The following is a 19,234-nucleotide window of genomic DNA, read 5'->3' on the forward strand; positions in this document are numbered from 1 at the left end:
CGCATCCTAAATCCGATGTGTTATGTTTGTCTGTTTTACGGTAATGGCGTGGTGGCAGCGCTCGGATCGTTTTCCACCCATCAACCAAGGCTTGCAGGCCACATATGGCCGACACATCAACAGTTAGATACAGTAGCTGTCGTGATTTTTGCGATTTGAACTGGCTGTTCATCACCTCCATCAGCGTTAAGCCCCCGTTCCACTATCACGATTTGGACCCCGATCTGTCCCGATCTAGCAGATCGGGAGAGAGCGGCAAAAGCGTACGGGGATCGGAAGCATCGTAGCAGCAGCGTGTGGAGGTCGGGGTTGGAGCGGGCAGTTTTTCAGATCGGGAAGAAATTTTGAACCGGTTCAAAATTTCTTCCCGATCTCCCCGATCAAAATTGACATATTTTTAATCGTACGGCAAGCGGGGAGAGCGAAGTGACAGCGTAAACGCAGCGGGGAGAGCGTAATGACGGCGTAAACGCAGCGGGAAGAGCGTAACAAGGTCTTTCTGAGCGTAGTAACATCGGCACAAGAACGGGAAGTAATTTTAGCTGTAATTTTCGAAGAAGAAGAAGAGATGAAGAAAAAGAAGAGAAGAAAGCAGCGAAGCAGCTACCCAAAAGGCGAAGAAAGAGAGACTGCACGTGATGCTGAAAGAGGAGGAAGAGGACATAGCAGAATTTTGAAGAATATGAAATCATCTACAACTGGAGGAAGACGGACTATAAAAGCAAGGACATCAAGAAAAATCCTTTGAAAAATCAGCACGTCTTTGTTTATACAATGCATTGCTGCAAAAGAACCGTGAGTTGAGGAGGCTCTTCAAGTTCAAGTTCAAGTTGATTTATTTCACTTCCAACAAACAAATAATAAAAAATACAAAGAAACGCTCATATACACAGACGTCATGAAATCAGTACCACAATGCGATGAACAGATTAACATTGTAAAAGAGATACAGGCAAATTATCAACAGAGATACAAATAACAGTTACGTCACTGTGGTAAATGCATACAAAATATTGCTGGAAATGGAGGGGACTGCTAAAAAGCAGAGCTTGTAGTATTAGAATGCAGTCCCCTCATAGAGAAAAATATATAATTGCAAAAAACAACAACAACAAATTTCCCTAAGCGGTAGCAAAAAAAAAAAAAAAAGACAGACAGAGTAATACACACATATGCACACAAACGGACGCACATTAACAAACACATGGCGGCTCTCTTGTAAGGAAAAACTTGATGAGAGGATAGAAAGATATAGTAGTGAAGAAGGTAGTAAGTCCGAGGTGGACAAGGGGGGGGGGGGGGGGGGGGGGGAGGAGGGGAGAGGAGAGGGAAATGGTGGGTCATAACCAGGGCACTGGAGGCACAGAAGCACGGGCTCGCTGATGAAGAAAAGTGAGAATAACGAAGCAACAACAACTTTGAAAATCAAAAGTAAAAAAAGAAGAATGAATCTTCGAGGTCCACAGTATATTTCTTCGGTTCTGCATGCTAATAAGTTGACTGACTGCTGACCCACAGTCGAATCGGGGTACATCGGGGCACATCGGGCACTTTCCAGGTCTCTGAACGGGGTAACAGCGTGATAAGATCGTATAGACCGTTCAGAGCGTAGATACAGCGTGCATTGATCGGATAACATCGGCAACATCGCACTGAAGCGGGGTTCCCACTATCGTGCGATCCATTGCGAACGCCACGATTGGACATTCGTAACTGATCGTGGAAAATTTGTTGAACTCGTCTGAAATTTCACGTTTGGATACGAAGTTATGCGAGTCAATACGTGTTGGTACGCTTGGATGCGATATGGTCACGATTGATCTATTTCAAGCGATACGATCTGTCACGATCTGATCTACCGTTCAAATACGATCGGACAGAATTGTCCTGATTGAGTTCACGATTGGTACCGATCTAACATGACCATGACGATCAGGATCCCCGATCTGGTACGTGCAGCAACGTACTGATACGTTCCAATACGAATACCGCGAACCAATACGGGCTGCTGAGATAAGATACGATATCTTTTACGATTGGGATCAGAAGCGACCCCCATTTAAGGCGCGATTGGACCCGAATGGGAATATTATAGTCCGGCTGACGATGGATTTCATTGTTTCCCTTAAATTATGCAGAGTGATTAGGCCTATTAATTTTATCCACAACCATTGATGATGGCAAGGCTTGACAGGTTGACGATGATGACAACGTAACCTTTGCAGTATTGCTAATGACGATTATGTTATCAGAGAGAAAGCAGCACCCAGGCCAGCCATAACCTCAGATATTCCCTCGTCTAATATTAAACGTAAAGAAATTAATAGATTATTAAATCGACATGCTCACCCTCCCCCCTCACAAAAAATTAAATAACGAACCCAAATACATAAGATCAGATGATTGCCCCTCTTCCCCAGAAAAAAAAAACCCAGCAAGACAAAATGACCTTTCTCATCAATATATGAAGAAAATAATTATATGATGAAATGGAAGCCAAGAAAGAGGATTGGATCATTTTGAATGATATGTAACATAGTATTATGTGTTATATACGCTCGATATAAGAATGTTGGCCGAATGGATAGTATTGCTTATGTGTTCGATTTCATATTCGCAAAGTGTATGTATCATATGCCTTTTTATTTCAAAATGTCGTTATCTCATGAGTTATCAAAAGTTTGGTCTATTCGGCTTGATTTAGTGTTTTACTTAATGTTTAACATAACTGATACACACACATAACAGAATAGTGACTCCCTAATCAAAATGATGTCACTTTTTAACAGAAAAGGAGGTTTTACGCAAAATCGTTTCGCAGGGGTATATTGCTACACTTATTGAACTAGAGAGGGGCCGTCAAAGGCGGCAGACCCACGCCTAAGTACAAAGTCGGGGTAAACATAATGTGCATTCGGTCATCTACCAGAATTCGGCCACTTAATTGCCAGTGTGCTTTATCACCAGCCAGTGAGTTCTACCAAAGATCGTACACTGAAGTGTACGATCTTTGGTTCTACAGTCACATCACACGCAAATCACATAATTACACATACGGTATTAACACTCATTCACGTACAGGAAAGTCCTTAAGTCTCCTCCAAAAATCCATCGAAAATCCCAAATTCCACCGTCAAAAGTGCAGAATCGGAACTTTTCCAAGCGCGCGCGAATTAAGTCCAGTTTTAAGAGTATTGTCTACGCGACGGGTCGCGGAAAAAGCGCTAAAAATCGAGAAATACGCCGTTTTCTTGCGGGATATTTTGATTATAGCAAGCCGAGAGTGTGATGATATCAAAGGTCGTATGAGTGTACGATCTTTGATGGTATCCACAAAAGCAAAAAAGAAAAACAAAATTTACGTACCCCCTAGGCAATTACCCCTATGATTAGTGTCTACGGGAATTATTCAATGCAAGGGTTGAATGCAAATGTCTACTGCACCAGTATTCGGCCACCAACGAGCGCCGCAACGTCCCCGGTGCAATTTTGCACCAACAGTGTAGAGCGCGATGCATTTTCAGCGGCCTTGCACACGCATTGACATTGAGCACGCATATCGTGCAGTGTGACTGCGACCGAGCAAAATGCTCCTCCAACGAAAAAAACAATCAATGTTAATTTGAAAAATCATCAAATATCAAAGGTCGTATGAGTGTACGATCTTTGATGGTATCCACAAAAGCAAAAAAGAAAAACAAAATTTACGTACCCCCTAGGCAATTACCCCTATGATTAGTGTCTACGGGAATTATTCAATGCAAGGGTTGAATGCAAATGTCTACTGCACCAGTATTAGCCCACCAACGAGCGCCGCAACGTCCCCGGTGCAATTTTGCACCAACAGTGTAGAGCGCGATGCATTTTCAGCGGCCTTGCACACGCATTGACATTGAGCGCGCATATCGTGCAGTGTGACTGCGACCGAGCAAAATGCTCCTCCAACGAAAAAAACAATCAATGTTGATTTGAAAAATCATCAAAATACGGGCCAGTTTGTGATGACGGAGAACGAACTTTCATAAATCTAGAAGGACATAGTCCCTCAAATAGGCCTAAACGTAAATTTCGGAATTCTTACGAACATTTGAGCAGCGAAGTCGGATCGTTGGGGAGTTTATGTCTTCGTATGGTAGCGGAAAATCGCAAAGTGAGAAACGGGAAATTTTCGGAATGGTCACTATACCATGGGGTCAAAACTTCAAGGTCACACAGAATTTGCAAGGGTCAACCGATTATCACCAAAATCTAATCGATTCTTTCCTGTCATTATCCAAACATTCCCTGAACATTTCGTGCAAATCCGTTTTCCCGTTCTCTTGTTATCTTGTACACAAACAAACAAACAAACAAACAAACAAACATACAAACAAACAAACAAACAAACAAACAAACAAACAAACAAAAAAAAACAAAAAAACAAACAAACAAACAAACAAACAAACAAACATACGGAACCCTTTACATAACCCCCTGCCGATTTTCATCGGCGTGGGTAATAACTAACTGTGAAAACTGATAAGAGTGATCTTCATTGTCATAATCATACGAGTGATCTCACATCCACGACAATGGCCACTTTTACATTTGCAGTAATAATGAGAATTGAAAATGACCATTTCCTCTAAAATTGTGCTCTACCAAACATACAAACAATACATTGAAAAGTGTCAAAATAGATGTAAAGGGGTCAAACGATGGCTGATGAAACAACAACTCTTAAAGGGGACCTCCGGATGATTTTCAGACTTTTACATTTGAACAGCTATAAATCAGTTAAACTGAGTACAGAATTTCAGAATTTATAGTGATTGGGATAAGGAATGAGAATGTTTTCAAAATTTATAACAAATTGCAATGAACAAGGATGATGACATGCCAGCCTCACCATAAGCATGATAAGAATGCATGAGTTGGGGCTCAAGGAAGCAGAACAAAAGAAGAAGGCATGCATTGATTTTTCACAGGTGAACTTGTTGAGCAAGTGGTATTGTAATGGAATTACACTGCTACATTTATGAAATATATGAGGCTCTGATGTCATCAACACTGTTCAGTGTAATTTGTTTAAGATTTTCAATTTATTGGTTTCTCTGCTCAAGGACCACAATAAATTCCACGAATCTATACATGGAGCTGTTGATTTATGTACTTCATGATGTGAAATTATGAAAATCGTCCGGAATGCCCCTTTAATTACTATGTACAATACACAAACAGCAGGATACTGCACCACCCCCCAAAAATACTGTGTAATATACTTTTAAAAATTAACCATTTGCCTTTGATATGTACCCATTCAAGCACGATTCATTAACATATTCTCATCTTTGTACTGACATTAGTCAATACGTGCAGACATACAATTGCCATTTTATTTTTGCTCATTTTTTGTTTTCGTTACAAAAGTTATCCCATATCCTGTTTTGTGTGTCTGTATAATGGTAATAGCAACTCATTAATGAAAACATCATTAACATAATGTATGAAAACATCTAAAAATCTGTAATACAACTTTAATTCTATGAAATCATTAAAAATTAATTTTGATAATGTACCTTTAAAATTACGACAATTAAACCCCACACCGTCATACAATTTAACGTTTGGAAATGATAATCTAAAGATGCAGGCTACCACCTATATATCAGAATACAAAATAAATCAATTTATGAGTAAAATAAGGGCAAATGGGCAAAAAATTATAATAATTATAAGCGGAAGCGAAGTGAAAAAGTCGATCCCGATCGACACGATTAAGAAGCACGATTAGAAGAGATTTGCTGCGTTTGGATACGATCCTAGACGATCTGATGCGATGATCACGATCAAAAACTAATCGTGTTAATCGTAGAAAATTTTTGAACCGTCCAAAATTTTCCTACGATTAACGCGATTGCCACGATTGACCTTAAGATCTGATACAATCCGATAAGACCATCACGCTTGCTGCACGATTAAGACCACGATTTCAATCGTGGGGCCAATCGTGATAGTGGGAACCCCGCTTAACAGCGTAGCTACATCGTTCTATTTAAAAGCGTACCGGCAGCGGCAGAGATCGCGATGTCTAATTCCCGATCATCGTAGTAAGAGCGTAGCAAGCACTTGGTAGTCGTAACTGCAGCGTACTTAGAGCGTTCTAACATCGTACTGTGTCCAGATCGGCTCAAGTTTTACCCGATCCTTCCCGACCTGAGAAAATCGTCAAATCGTAGCGAGAACGGCATAGTGGAACGGGGGCTTTAGCGACACACAGGTAACGCTTTGATAGCCCCACGTATACATACGATACGATGGCGCGGTCAGCTGCGGATGCGCCCGCACAATGGCGCTTATGTCGGGACGAGACTCCCGAGTCCTTCCTAGCGTGGAAGAGTAGTCTCATGAGCACACTTCGTGCATACCCGGAATTCTCTCCATTCCTAGCGGAGGGGGTTTCTTGGAAAAGGAAGTCGAAGGCAAATCGTTTGCGCGGTTTCGTCGATGATTCCTCTGACTTGTCTGGCGGCAAGACAGCCGCGCAGAAAGTTCAATTGCTAGAATTGATGCTAGGTCAAATTTCAGCTTTCTGCCCAATCATTTCTCGAGGTTCGATTGTCAATAATTCAACTTCCCTGGCAGACATTTGGCACCTGGTTTGCATCCACTATGGGTTTGATAGACAGGTAGTTGATCATGACATACCGGTACGTAACTGTGATTTTGTTGATGGTGAATCTGTTGCCAGTGATGATGAACCAGTTAATGATGTTGGGCCATTAGAGGATTATAATGATAGTGAACTGAGAATCATTGATGAGTCTGAATACGAGATTGGGCCCAGAGCAAATAAAGAAAGCAATCATGATTGGTTGAATGTGAGAAGTGTAGATAATGGGATAAGTTATGCCAGATCTAGTCACAATTTGGATGAGTCACAAAGTGAACTGACTAGCAGTACCAGTTGGGATATGTCTGTTGGACGTGTTGTACGTGTAGCTCTACCCATTGGTTGCACAGGATATAGATCTGTTGCAGACTGTGATCATGATCATACCGCTGTTCCCCCTTATGGTCTAGGCCAACATGGCACGTACACTGACAAGAGGTTGGTAGTAGATAAAGTCGAGCTCCCTGATGACATTCCCAATATTCCTGGTGATCATAAGCATGTGGAGAGTGTGTCAGTGTTAGATGAGGGTATTCTCGGATATTCTCATGGTCTTGAACTCGCTCTTGGATACGACTGCCCTTGTCACATGTTGGCACATTTTGGTTTGTCAGAAATCAGTAATGTTGAGTTTACTGCCAATGTTGACAACTGTTTTTGTTGTGTTGGGCCAGTAGAGAAGGGTGAAACTGTCAAAGAAGCGGAGTTTTGTGGTAGCGTCCCTGTATTGCAGGCTCAGTTCTCTTCTTCTTGTGTCGATGAGTCCCAGTGTTCTGTAATGCTGCACTCTAGGCGTACACACACTCGGCATTCACACTCACGCAACATGCACGCTGTATTTGGTAGCGAACATCACGATTTCGCCATCACGCAGAACACCGGTCCAGCCAATGCCTTGAGCACACATCATCCAGATCTGTACGTGGACCAGCCATTTCCACGTCAGCCATCACCGCTCGATAGTCCACCCCCCACACTGGGTGCTACTCACAAGCACGTTACGGCAGACGGCCAGCTCTATCCGTGTGTTGATGCTCCCCAGCCCCACACAGACCAGGTCCAGCTCATTGCAGTTCCTGATCATCCTTGTCTCTGGGATACACGTCCACAACATCTCTGGCGCAAAGCAGCGCAGTCGTTCCTTGATGACGCGCACATCTTCATGTACCAGCCAACCAGTCCCGTCCACCCCACCCCCATTATGGTCGATGTCGAGGGAACTCAACTTCAGCTTGATATGAATCAGGCTCCTCCAGGCCGCCCTCCTGACACCCCCGCTGATGGGACCCACCTTCAGCTCGATGTGAATCGGGCCCCTACAAACTGTCCTGATTACCCTGCTGATGGGACCCACCTTCGGCTCGATGTGAATCGGTCTCCTCTAGGCCGCCCTCCTGACACCCCCGCTGATGGGACCCACCTTCAGCTCGATGTGAATCGGGCCCCTACAAACTGTCCTGATTACCCTGCTGATGGGACCCACCTTCGGCTCGATGTGAATCGGTCTCCTCTAGGCCGCCCTCCTGACACCCCCGCTGATGGGACCCACCTTCAGCTCGATGTGAATCGGGCCCCTACAAACTGTCCTGATTACCCTGCTGATGGGACCCACCTTCGGCTCGATGTGAATCGGTCTCCTCTAGGCCGCCCTCCTGACACCCCAGCTGATGGGACCCACCTTCAACTCGATGTGAATCGGGCTCCTACAAACCCTCCTCCTGATACCCCCGCTGATGGGACCCACCTTCAGCTTGATGTGAATCGGGCTCCTTCAGACCGCCCTCCTGATATTCCTGCTGATGGGACCCTCCGTCAGCTCGATGTGAATCGGGCTCCTACAGGCCGCCCTCCCGATACCCCCGGCTGCCAGCAGACAAGCGGTTCTTACTCCACCCCTCCTGTTCCTGACACCATTGCGACCCTTTCTCCAAGCCGCCCCCCTGATGTCCTTGACTATCACCCTGCCTGTGGTGCTACCTTTGTTGCTGTCAAGGGTAGCTGTTGTGGAACCTACCTCATGTGTGACAACATGTCATCTCCTCCAGGTCGTCCTCCGGACATTCTGCAAAATGACATCACCACCACTGCAGCACTAGGGTTGCTGTTACTGTATCTTTGCATACCAATGAAGATGCCTGAGATCATCTGCACTATCTTGCCACAATATCTCGTAAGTGTCTCGGTGCTAACTCAATCCATGTTTGCTGCCTTGCACTGATCATTGTACAGCATGTTTCTGGCACTGGACTGTTAACACATGTTTTAGTTGCAGGCTTTGCCTTTTTGCTTTGAAATGTTAACGCATTTATCAGAAACGATGATGTATTTTTGCATATTTTTGATAGTTATGGTAGCCTGCCGGCTGTTTTGTATGTTGATTCATTTCTTCATACCACTTTTGACTGAGCAGACAGTTTTGTTGAAATCCTTCTTGCTTGTTTAATACACATGCATATGGTGCTCGGATTTATATATTATGTGTATGTAGGTTCTACATATTTACCAATCATTTCCTGTTTGTACTGAGTGTTGGTAAAGTATGACTTTATCATTTGTGCAGGTTGTCGGAATTTTTGTGTGTACTTTGTTTTATTGTCTCTTACGCTCATACTCGTACACTTGAAAAGAACTTTCTGTGAATTTGTTGATGGTTTGTTTAGAATATTACAGCACTACTGTAATGTTGTTAATGGGATTTTTTTTTTCTCCAATGGGAGGTATTTTATTGACCACTGTATTTTTGAAGGCTTTAGTGATATAAGTATTTTGGTGTATCGTTTATGTACATGTCGTATGCTGTGATGATACAGTTTTGATTAGTTTTATGTCTGTGGTTATTTTTTCTAATTCACATTCCTGAATAGTTCAGGGGAAGGGATATGGAACGTGCTAAAAGAAGGGAAGAGCGTATAGCTAACAATGCACTTATAGACGAAATACAGTGTACTTGTTTTATGGGGGCAAATATGTATAGAAGTTCGGGTAGTGAAAGAACAGATGAGATAAGGGAAGTAGTGTGTGTGGATAGGACCAATGAAGATATTATGACAGAAGAATAAAGAGAAGTTATGATGTGTATACAGAAGCCACAGTGTTTTGATAGGACAGAAGATTATAGAGAAGTTATGTTGTATTGATAGGATAAAATGATTAAGTTATATGTTATTAGAGGGAAAGAATGATGTTATGATTTAATGGATAGTATACAGTAATTGACTACTGTCATAGGACAAAAGAATGTCAGATGTGGTGAGGTACAATGTAATGACAGGACAGAGTAATGTACAGAAATTTTAGTGTAATGAAAGAAAATGCTGAAAGTTGTATGGATGAGAAGAAGGGAGATAATTTTATGAGTTATTCGCAGTTTTTTGATGCATTCTGAATATGTTAAAGTGTAGTATACAGCACTTACAATACATAAGTGTATGTTGTATTATATTTTGGAGATATACAATGGTTCGGTGAATGTAGGGTTTTTTATTTAGGGGTTCCAGTTTGGGCTTACTGGATTGATAAAAACAGTTCGCATACTATCCCCTCTCCTTTTATGGAATACGGTGTTAGATGTTGTGTGATGGTACATGTGTATTGTGATGTTAGCGCTACACTCGTACTACGGTCAATCCTTGTTTTTTTGGTTTGATTGGCTAATTATATAAATTGTCAGAAGATAGTAGATATTGGATGCATACAAGTACTGCTTGAGTTATTTTGAACGTGTCTGTATAGTATGTATGGCAGTACACCTGTAGCAGGGCTCGACCTTAGCGGGAGCCCGGGGACCATTGGCTCCCCAGAATCGCTACGGGCTCCCCAGAAATGTATGAAAAAAGCCCGGCTGGCTCCTTAGGTTTTTTTGCCGTATAGCCTCAAGTTTCAAGACAGAATCATATTCTATGTACACACTCACACTATTGTCGAGCGCGAGCGGCCCCGGCGCGCGCAGCGAGCCCTGACGCTCGAAGTTATTATCCCTGCAATTGCAATATAGACTACACACTGTACATGTTTCATTCTCCAGCCGGCCCACGTTGCCCGCATGTGTGTGTGTCTGTGTGTACCCGACATGTGTGTGTTCGTATCTTCTATTATAGAATAATGTGCGCACATACAATTCGCTGCTTGCGTACTGTGTACACCGAACGGAACTTCGCGCGCCTGAATCCCTGTCGCCTACGGACCCTGGATGTTTACATCGATCGCCGTGGTATCCCCATGTGTGGCCGGCTGGGGAGCGTGAGTATAAGAGCTTAGCTACACACTGTAGCCAGCTGCCACTATAAACAGTACCCTATTTCGTTTTGAGTCGGGGTATAAGCGCTCCGTTGTGCAATGTCTGCTTCTTTTTCTCTAATTCTTCCGCTTTTCCCTTGCCTCCCAAGTACGAAATGATTTTTAGAGTGTTGTGTGTGTTTTTTTTGTAACGTTATTGCATCATTTTTCTGCAAGGAAGAGGTGAGTTTCTGTTCGTGTATTGATGTGCACTGCAGTATATGTGCAGGTGAAAAGCGTTCGAACTTTCTTTCCCCGAGTATCGTGGAAACTCGATGTATTTCTAGGCCTATTAAAGGAGATCTCATATTATAACAGAATACTTATAACAAACTATTTTCCGGTCAAAATGAATTAATTTCCTTTGTTTTGTATCGTTTATTGACGATCCCAAGGATCTCGTCGCAATACAGAGTTTCCAATGACTAAATGTGTATTAATTTTCGCGTAGCTTTCGGTGCTGCAAACTTTTGCTAGGGCCTAATCTAACCCAGGGACGCTCCGTGTACACAGTTATACTCCGTGTTGTTTGGGGCTGGTCGCAGTTATGGCCTAATCCTACTACTAAAATTATCGTTCTATTTCTGCCGTTTCTCACACCTCGTTTGGTACGATTTCTTCCATTTTATATCACTTTATCCGTTTCCTTTATACTTTGAAATATCTAAACGTAATTCTTTCAAGTGTCTCGCACTGTTATTTTCGTAACGGCGATTTCTCCCCTTTGCTGCAATACTTTTTCGAATCGAAGCGACGCGTGTTGTCTTTTCTAAATATTTGTGTTGTTGGGAGGTGTTGATACTTTGTATTTGTTATTAATTTTCCTCGGTTTTTATCTCGAGGGACCGTGCGTGTTTCTTAATGTTGATAGGAAAAGGCTAAAATGATCTGAGTGATGTCTGATGGTGATTATGAAAACTATGCTGGTATAAAAAGACGGCTTACAAGTGAATGCTGAGCTTACGTGCCGTTCGTTTTATTTCACTTTCCCTCTTATTCTTCTTTCCCCCTTACCCTTCTTTCCCCTCCAAAGAATGATAAACAAAGAAATTACATACACACAACAAAAAGATCCACGATCTACCAATCTTCGTAAAGTTGAATCTAAATATTCAATATCAGCAAAGAATAAGGGGAAAGCATGAATTACAATAAATTTAGAGCGAAGAGATTGTGAAATACTGAATACATGCGCCCAGTCTCTTCGGCTCAAAGAAACTGACACCCACCCCTCTCCTCTTGTGGAAATTTCCACAAAAGCAGGTGCCACACCCAGGTGCGTGGCAGACGAAAGAATGCGCGCACTGGAATAAACAGCGTGTAAATATCCTGGAAATATCGATCGAAGAACCAGCTCATTGGTTGAATTAAAGGAATCATTGCAAAGATATCGTGATTCTATAGCCTTTCTTTTGGCGCATTATAGCAGGAAACATCAAACAGTCGAATATAGTGTACTTAATCGAATATCTTATGTTCCCTGAACAATAAAAACGGATCGATTAATCAGTCAATTAAAAAGGCAATCACAGAAATACTTTAAAGGTCTCGTATGCCCAGACAAATTCACTATGAGTAGGTCCAATGAGATGCAGTCATCACCTGGTTAGACAGCAAAATCATGACAATTAATTTCAGTTCATGGTCATCATACCGTAACTGCTTATTACTTATCAAAGTTTTGGCTATCAACATTCGTTCGTGGGTGTTTTTTGTTTGTTTTGTATGTTTTTCCTCGTGAAAGACGTAATGACTTCTTCGTATCGAATGTAAACTGCATGTTTACCGTAAACAAGCCATCGGCTCAGCTATGGCGCATTCGATCCATCGGACTTGCAGTAACCTCTTAGGCAGGAGCACATGGCGCATTCCTTTAAACTTGAAAGTACAACCACGTGTTTGCACATTGGCGCAACCACACACAGCGCGGCATTTTGCGATCATCGTTACAGCAGACTTTCCGATTCCAGTCAGGGTAAAAGAAATTGGAAAGCTGGTACTTTCGGAAAATACTGATGTTTAAAATCCAGTAATATTAAAAAGCCTGAAAACAACGCATGATTATGTTTTATAGTAAACAATAGTTGGAAACACCGAACAGAGTTTTGCATTCACTCACACAGAAGCTTTCTTGAGAAGATGAAAGCATTCCCCCTCCCCTGCTAGATAGTGGAAGCTTCCATAACCAGCCCAGCAAGTTTCTGGAGGTACATACATGCACTTGTAGTCTTGTATACATGCATTGAGAGAAAGCAATCAATCAACGCTGAACATTGCGTAGTTTGGATTCTTTATCGCGCTGGTGACCAGCTCGATACGTCGGCATGTGTCGTAATGTTATGTTAAAGAGCTTGTAGGCCTTAAAGTCGACGAGTTTAATTCAAAATGGCAAAAAGAGGGAGATGGGAAAAATAAAGATTCTGGTGGAAAATATGGATTTTGGAGCTGCTGAGTACGGATTTGTGCTTCCAAAGGTTGGCAGCTCTGCTGATCAATCAACATGTGGTGTTACATAATATTGTTTCTAACCCAAACCTTGCAGCTAAAAAAGAAGAAGAACCGAGAAAGAAAGACAATATGAACAGACCAGGGTAAGAAATTACACAAGGGAATGGGAGAGGGACCACACAAAACACCTACACACACACACACGCAGGTGCACGGCAGGCACAGGTACACCACACACACACACACACACACACACACACACACACGCACGCACACACACACACTGTGACTGTGCTGAAACCTGTTAGAGATTAAGAACAAGGTATCTCAGGCTTGTGTCTGTGGAGAAATGCATGTTATATCTAAATGAAATCTTCACCAGGTTAATACATGTTGTAACAGACCTCGGTACTGCTGATTGTGACTGAGGGAAACGTGGCTCTCTAAAACTCAATTTGGCTCCCTAAAAAGGTCCCTGAGGAGCCCGGCTGGCTTCCTAGAAAAAAAGTTAAGGTCGAGCCCTGTGTAGTTCAGAATATAGTACCTCACAAGTTTTTTAGTATTTTTATAGTTTATACAATAGGCCTGTATATACGTGAAAGGTAAAAGATGACATATTAAAGAAAGTTTGGTGAAGTAAAAGGTTGCTTTGATGCCAACATCATACACGTGTGATTTTACACGTCTTATGTGAGGTTGTGGAACACGTGACATTATATTTATTGTTAGTTATTTCTAATAGAAAGTTCTGTCTCAAAAGCAGCACATGTTTGCACTACGTACAGTACATATTGCTTTTAGTTTGTTGGAGTACAAAGTGTTCCCATATGTATTCATTATTCATGGTATGCACATGTTTGCACCATTCCCAAGAGAGGAAGGAAAAACAGAAAGAAAGAAAGTAGTCACGCCAGTATATATTGTGTGTTGTTTAGACGCCCTCTAGAGGCGACTGTATTGTAACCATGTTACAGCCTGGATCTCCAATAAAGTGGAGTGTTCTTTTCGCATCCTAAATCCGATGTGTTATGTTTGTCTGTTTTACGGTAATGGCGGAGAGGTGGCCGCTAAGGCAGGTTTGACTGTATTTTGATCTGATACTTGCCATACAGGCGAATCCACTGCTATTTTACTGCCGACTACAGGTATGTTTGAAAAATACATGTAGAAACAACGGGTCAGCAAGAACAGAACCGCTAGTCTATCAATCTTCAAAACGGAGAATCTGAAAATGTTGCAAGAAAACAAGACGCAACCTTGGTACATGTACACATGAGATAGATTAATCCTTGATGTATGTTGTTTTCATGTTTGAAAGTGTTCTCCCTACTTCTTCCGCCCTGTGAGTTGCATGTCCTTTTTAACATACGTTCTTTAATCACTGAAACAAAGCCACATGATCTTGCCAGCGATGAACCCCTGCTGGGATGGCGTGCTGCTTGGCGTGTTGGGACACCTACTCCCCACTACCTTTCGCTAAAGGAAAAATTTTATGGTTGTTTGCATTGTCATGTAAATTGTGTGAATGTGTGAATGAGATACTTTTGCATCATAATTTAAGTCCAAGTCTCAATTTTGAAATATGAACACATGAATACGCCATAGGACATAAAGGCAAGTATGATTTATTGCATCTGATGAAGCACGTTTCTCCACATTAGTATTTCTGGGGCTGGGGACAAATGAATAAAAACCCTACACAAACAAATAAAATCGTTAAAGACTGCGATGTTTGCACACACAACTAGGCACCAATGCACAGTGCACTACAGGTACAAAATATAAATACATGTACAATGTAATATGTTGATGTCCAGGTAATGTTACGGGGGGGGGGGGGGGAATCGCGTCTGGGACATACAATACATGTACATTGTACAATGTATAATACTTTTTTTTTCTCTCTCTCTCTTTCTTTTTTTTTTCTTTTTTCATTCTTTTTGAACATTTTGACTAGTTCTCTACCTGATTCTGAAGTCCCTAGACTGTGTCTAAAGGCTTTGATGAGGACTGATCAAGTTAGAGTAGGCAAAGGGTAAACAAAGCATGCCTTACTGAAATTTACATTCTTGATAAAATTTTGATTCTCAAGAAATCTCCTTACCTACACATGGCACGTTATGGTGACATTCTGTAATATCATAATGAAAGAATAACAAAATTTTCCACGATATTTCACGGTGATCTCATCAGGACAAACGAAAAACATTGTGTGTAGGTTTACAGTACACACTATGCAATAGATCACACTCAACATCCTGCAATGCACCTTGACAAAGACCAGCAAATAAAGTGGATCGAAGATTTGTCAACCGGCCTCCTGAACTTGCACCAAAACTTTGCTATACATAATATAGGGTGAGCTTCAGTCACTTCTGCTGGGGTCTGAGGGCTTTTCATCTTTGTCATGGTTTGCAAAGTTGGACGATACACTTTGATGAACTTGGTGATTCATTTGGATTTTGTAACTTTGATAAAGGACATTTCATGCAAATCAACAAACATTCTGTGATCTTTGGCCATTTTTACACCTTGTAGGTAGTGTATTTTCGTCTTTTTCTCTGGAAAAAGGTTTGAAGACGGTAAGATACATGTACATCATTGCCCCAAATCAATAATATATGTAGGCCTACAGTGAATGGTTATCGTAAAGGCATAATTTACCATTTGCAGATGAAAACAAAAACCCAGCTTTAATGCTTCAAAATAGTTCTAAAATGTGAGCTAGGGATAGAAACAATCAATGTGAAAATTTGAATCAGTATTATCAATGTTAAGTACAGATGTACATGTATAGTTAAATATACAAAATGTGAACAATAGTTATAATAATAAGACGGTAAGATACATGTACATCATTGCCCCAAATCAATAATATATGTAGGCCTACAGTGAATGGTTATCGTAAAGGCATAATTTACCATTTGCAGATGAAAACAAAAACCCAGCTTTAATGCTTCAAAATAGTTCTAAAATGTGAGCTAGGGATAGAAACAATCAATGTGAAAATTTGAATCAGTATTATCAATGTTAAGTACAGATGTACATGTATAGTTATATATACAAAATGTGAACAATAGTTATAATAAAAAGATTCTAGACTAAACCATCTACAGTTATGGTTTATAGGGAAAAAAGAGATATCTCCGTATATTTTAGCCTTTATTGCAACTTTTTTACATGGTATGATGTTTTGTGATAAACTGACCTCCACACATGTATGAGATCGTGATATCTCAAACATATTTAAAATCTATGCTCCCAATGGTAAACAGGACCTTTAACCATCTGAAGTGTATAAATGCTATGGAGAATGACGATGCATATCTTATAGGAAACAAGTTAAAATTGTAGCAACTGATGTGTACACAACAGAACTAAGTAAGCATTGTTTTTTTAAGAGCCAACATGGTACTGCAGACTCCCCAAAACAAATTTACTCCAGAAGAGAAAGTCAGTTTGGATAGAATGCAAAGAAAGCATCAGCTTACATACATATGTAAATTTGAGCAAAATGAGACATTAAAGAGACCGACTGAGCCTAGCTCTCATCTGAATAGCGCAACACTTGCCCGACTTTTGGCCACGATTTTGTCGTGGCAAGTCGTGCCATTTTGGGGCACAAACTGGAGGTTCCGCACTGTTCAAGACTAGTTCACACATATTGTACTTCACGACGAGTTCACGAATAGTTCACGAATGCGTGCCCATCAGTGTCCACATTGACACGAACTGGCACGACGAGTTCACGCATAGTTTGCGCATAGTTTACGCACTTCCCGCATTGGCACGACGAGTTTGCACAATTCAGACGGTGTCGTGCCGACTTGGGCACGCCATATAAAAAGGGGGCCTCCCCAACCCCTGGTCATTTTTGGATTGGCTGTGGAAGAGACAACATGCTGAATGCCAGAGACACAATCATTGCAGAGAAGAGAAGATGCCTATACCTGGCAGCTGCTCTAGCCAATGTCGAAGAGCAGCAGAAAAGGCTGGAAGAGGCAGAAGAGCAAGAAAAGGTAACCCCACCTCGAAGAAAGACACAAAGGATAGTGTGGGTCAGGGAATGGTTGACCAGAAGGCACGAGTTTGGACAGTATGACAGTCTACTGACTGAACTCCACAAGGAAGATCAAAGGGGCTACAAAAAATTACCTCAGAATCACACCTGACCTGTTCCAAGAGACGGTTGAGAAGTTAACTCCTTGCCTCCAGAAGCAGTCCACCTTCATGAGGGAACGGCTTCAAGTTGGACTCAAGCTGGCTGCCACCCTCCGCTTCCTAGCCACTGGAAATTCCTATCCAAGTCTGCAGTACAGCTTCTGGGTTGAAGCAAGTACCATGTGCAAGTTCATACCGGAAATGTGTAAAGCCATCATCGCGGTCTACAAGGACAAAGTGCTGAGCTGCCCCAAAACTGAAGAGGAGTAGAAGGAAGTTGCTGCCAGGTTCAGCTCCAGATGGAACTACCACAACTGTCTGGGGGCTGTGGACGGCAAGCACATCGCCATGAAGAAGCCACCCAATGCTGGCTCTTACTACTACAACTACAAGGGCTTCCACAGCATTGTGCTGATGGCAGTGGCAGAATACAATGTTACCTACAAGTTCCTCTATGCGGTTGTTGGGGCAGAGGGTGGTGCGTCGGATGGAGGAACATGGAGTAACTGTTCCCTGCATGATGCTGTAGAAGGGAACAGAGCTGGAGTGCCTCAACCAGAACCACTCCCTAATGATGACCAGCCAGTGCCCTATCACTTCGTAGGGGATGACGCCTTTGCTCTCCGAACCTGGATGATGAAACCATTCTCCCAACGGTCACAGGTCCTACGAGAACGCATACAGCTACAGGCTGTCTCGTGCCCGACATGTCGTGGAGAATGCCTTTGGAATTCTGTGTCAAAGGTTTCGGTGCTTCTTGATGACGACGCAGCAGCACCCCGACACCATCAACCTGATCACCATGTGCGCCTGTGTCCTGCACAACCTCATCCTCATCAGATACCCACACGTAATTTCAGAAGTGGACCGCGAATATCCGGACACACATGATCTGATCCCTGGTGGATGGAGGACTGACCGACACCTGCAGGGGCTGCTGCCTCTAACCGGCCATCATACCCACAAGGATGCAAAGGATCAGCGAGACTACTTGTCACATCATGTCCCCTGCTGGTGCTGTCCCTTGGCAAGAAAGAATGGTAGTAGCTCCATGAGCTGCATCCACAGTTGTTCCATTTTTGAAATTAAAGAAACGAAACTCCCCCCCCCAAAAAAAAAAGAAAGAAAGTACTGAAGGAATAGAAAATAAAAGACATAAAGAAAGGAAGTCAGAAAAAATTAAAACACTGAAAAGAAATCATGAGAAAAGATGATTCCCCCCACCCCCCCAATAAAAGAAAAAAACAACAAAACTCCCCTCCCAAACTTCCCCCCTCCCAAAAAAAAGACAGAAAAAGGAAACAAAACAAAAAAAAACTGAAAAAGAAACGAAAAAAGAAACGAAAACAAACAAAAGAAAAAAAACAAAAAAGAAAGAAAAAAATGGACAACGAAAAAAAAATCCCCTCCCGCACAAAAAAAGGAAACAAAAAAAAAACTAAAAAAGAAAAAAGAAACAAAAACAAACAAAAGAAAAAAAGAAAAAGAAACGAAAAAGAGAAAAAGAAACTAAAAAAAAGAAAAAAAAGAAGAAACAAAAAAAGACACGAAAAAAGAAACGGAAAAGAAGAGAAAAAAATAAAAAGAAACGGAGATATGAAAACGAACAATAAAAGAAAAGAAGTCCCCTCCCCCACTCACCCCCCAAAAAAGAAAAAAGAAACGAAGAAATGGAAGTAAACGAAAAGAAAAACGAAA

At 41.9% G+C, this 19,234-nt stretch overlaps 1 pseudogene; it reads left to right on the forward strand.

The window, feature by feature from the left end:
* The first annotated feature begins 17,884 nt into the window (after positions 1 to 17,884).
* LOC139736111 (putative nuclease HARBI1) lies at positions 17,885 to 18,591 on the forward strand (annotated as a pseudogene).
* Positions 18,592 to 19,234: the final 643 nt, after the last annotated feature.

This window comes from Diadema antillarum, unplaced genomic scaffold, assembly GCF_040938485.1.
Source record: "Diadema antillarum isolate AM-2024a unplaced genomic scaffold, OU_Dant_1.0 seq00000622_RagTag, whole genome shotgun sequence".
NCBI lineage: Eukaryota > Metazoa > Echinodermata > Echinoidea > Diadematoida > Diadematidae > Diadema > Diadema antillarum.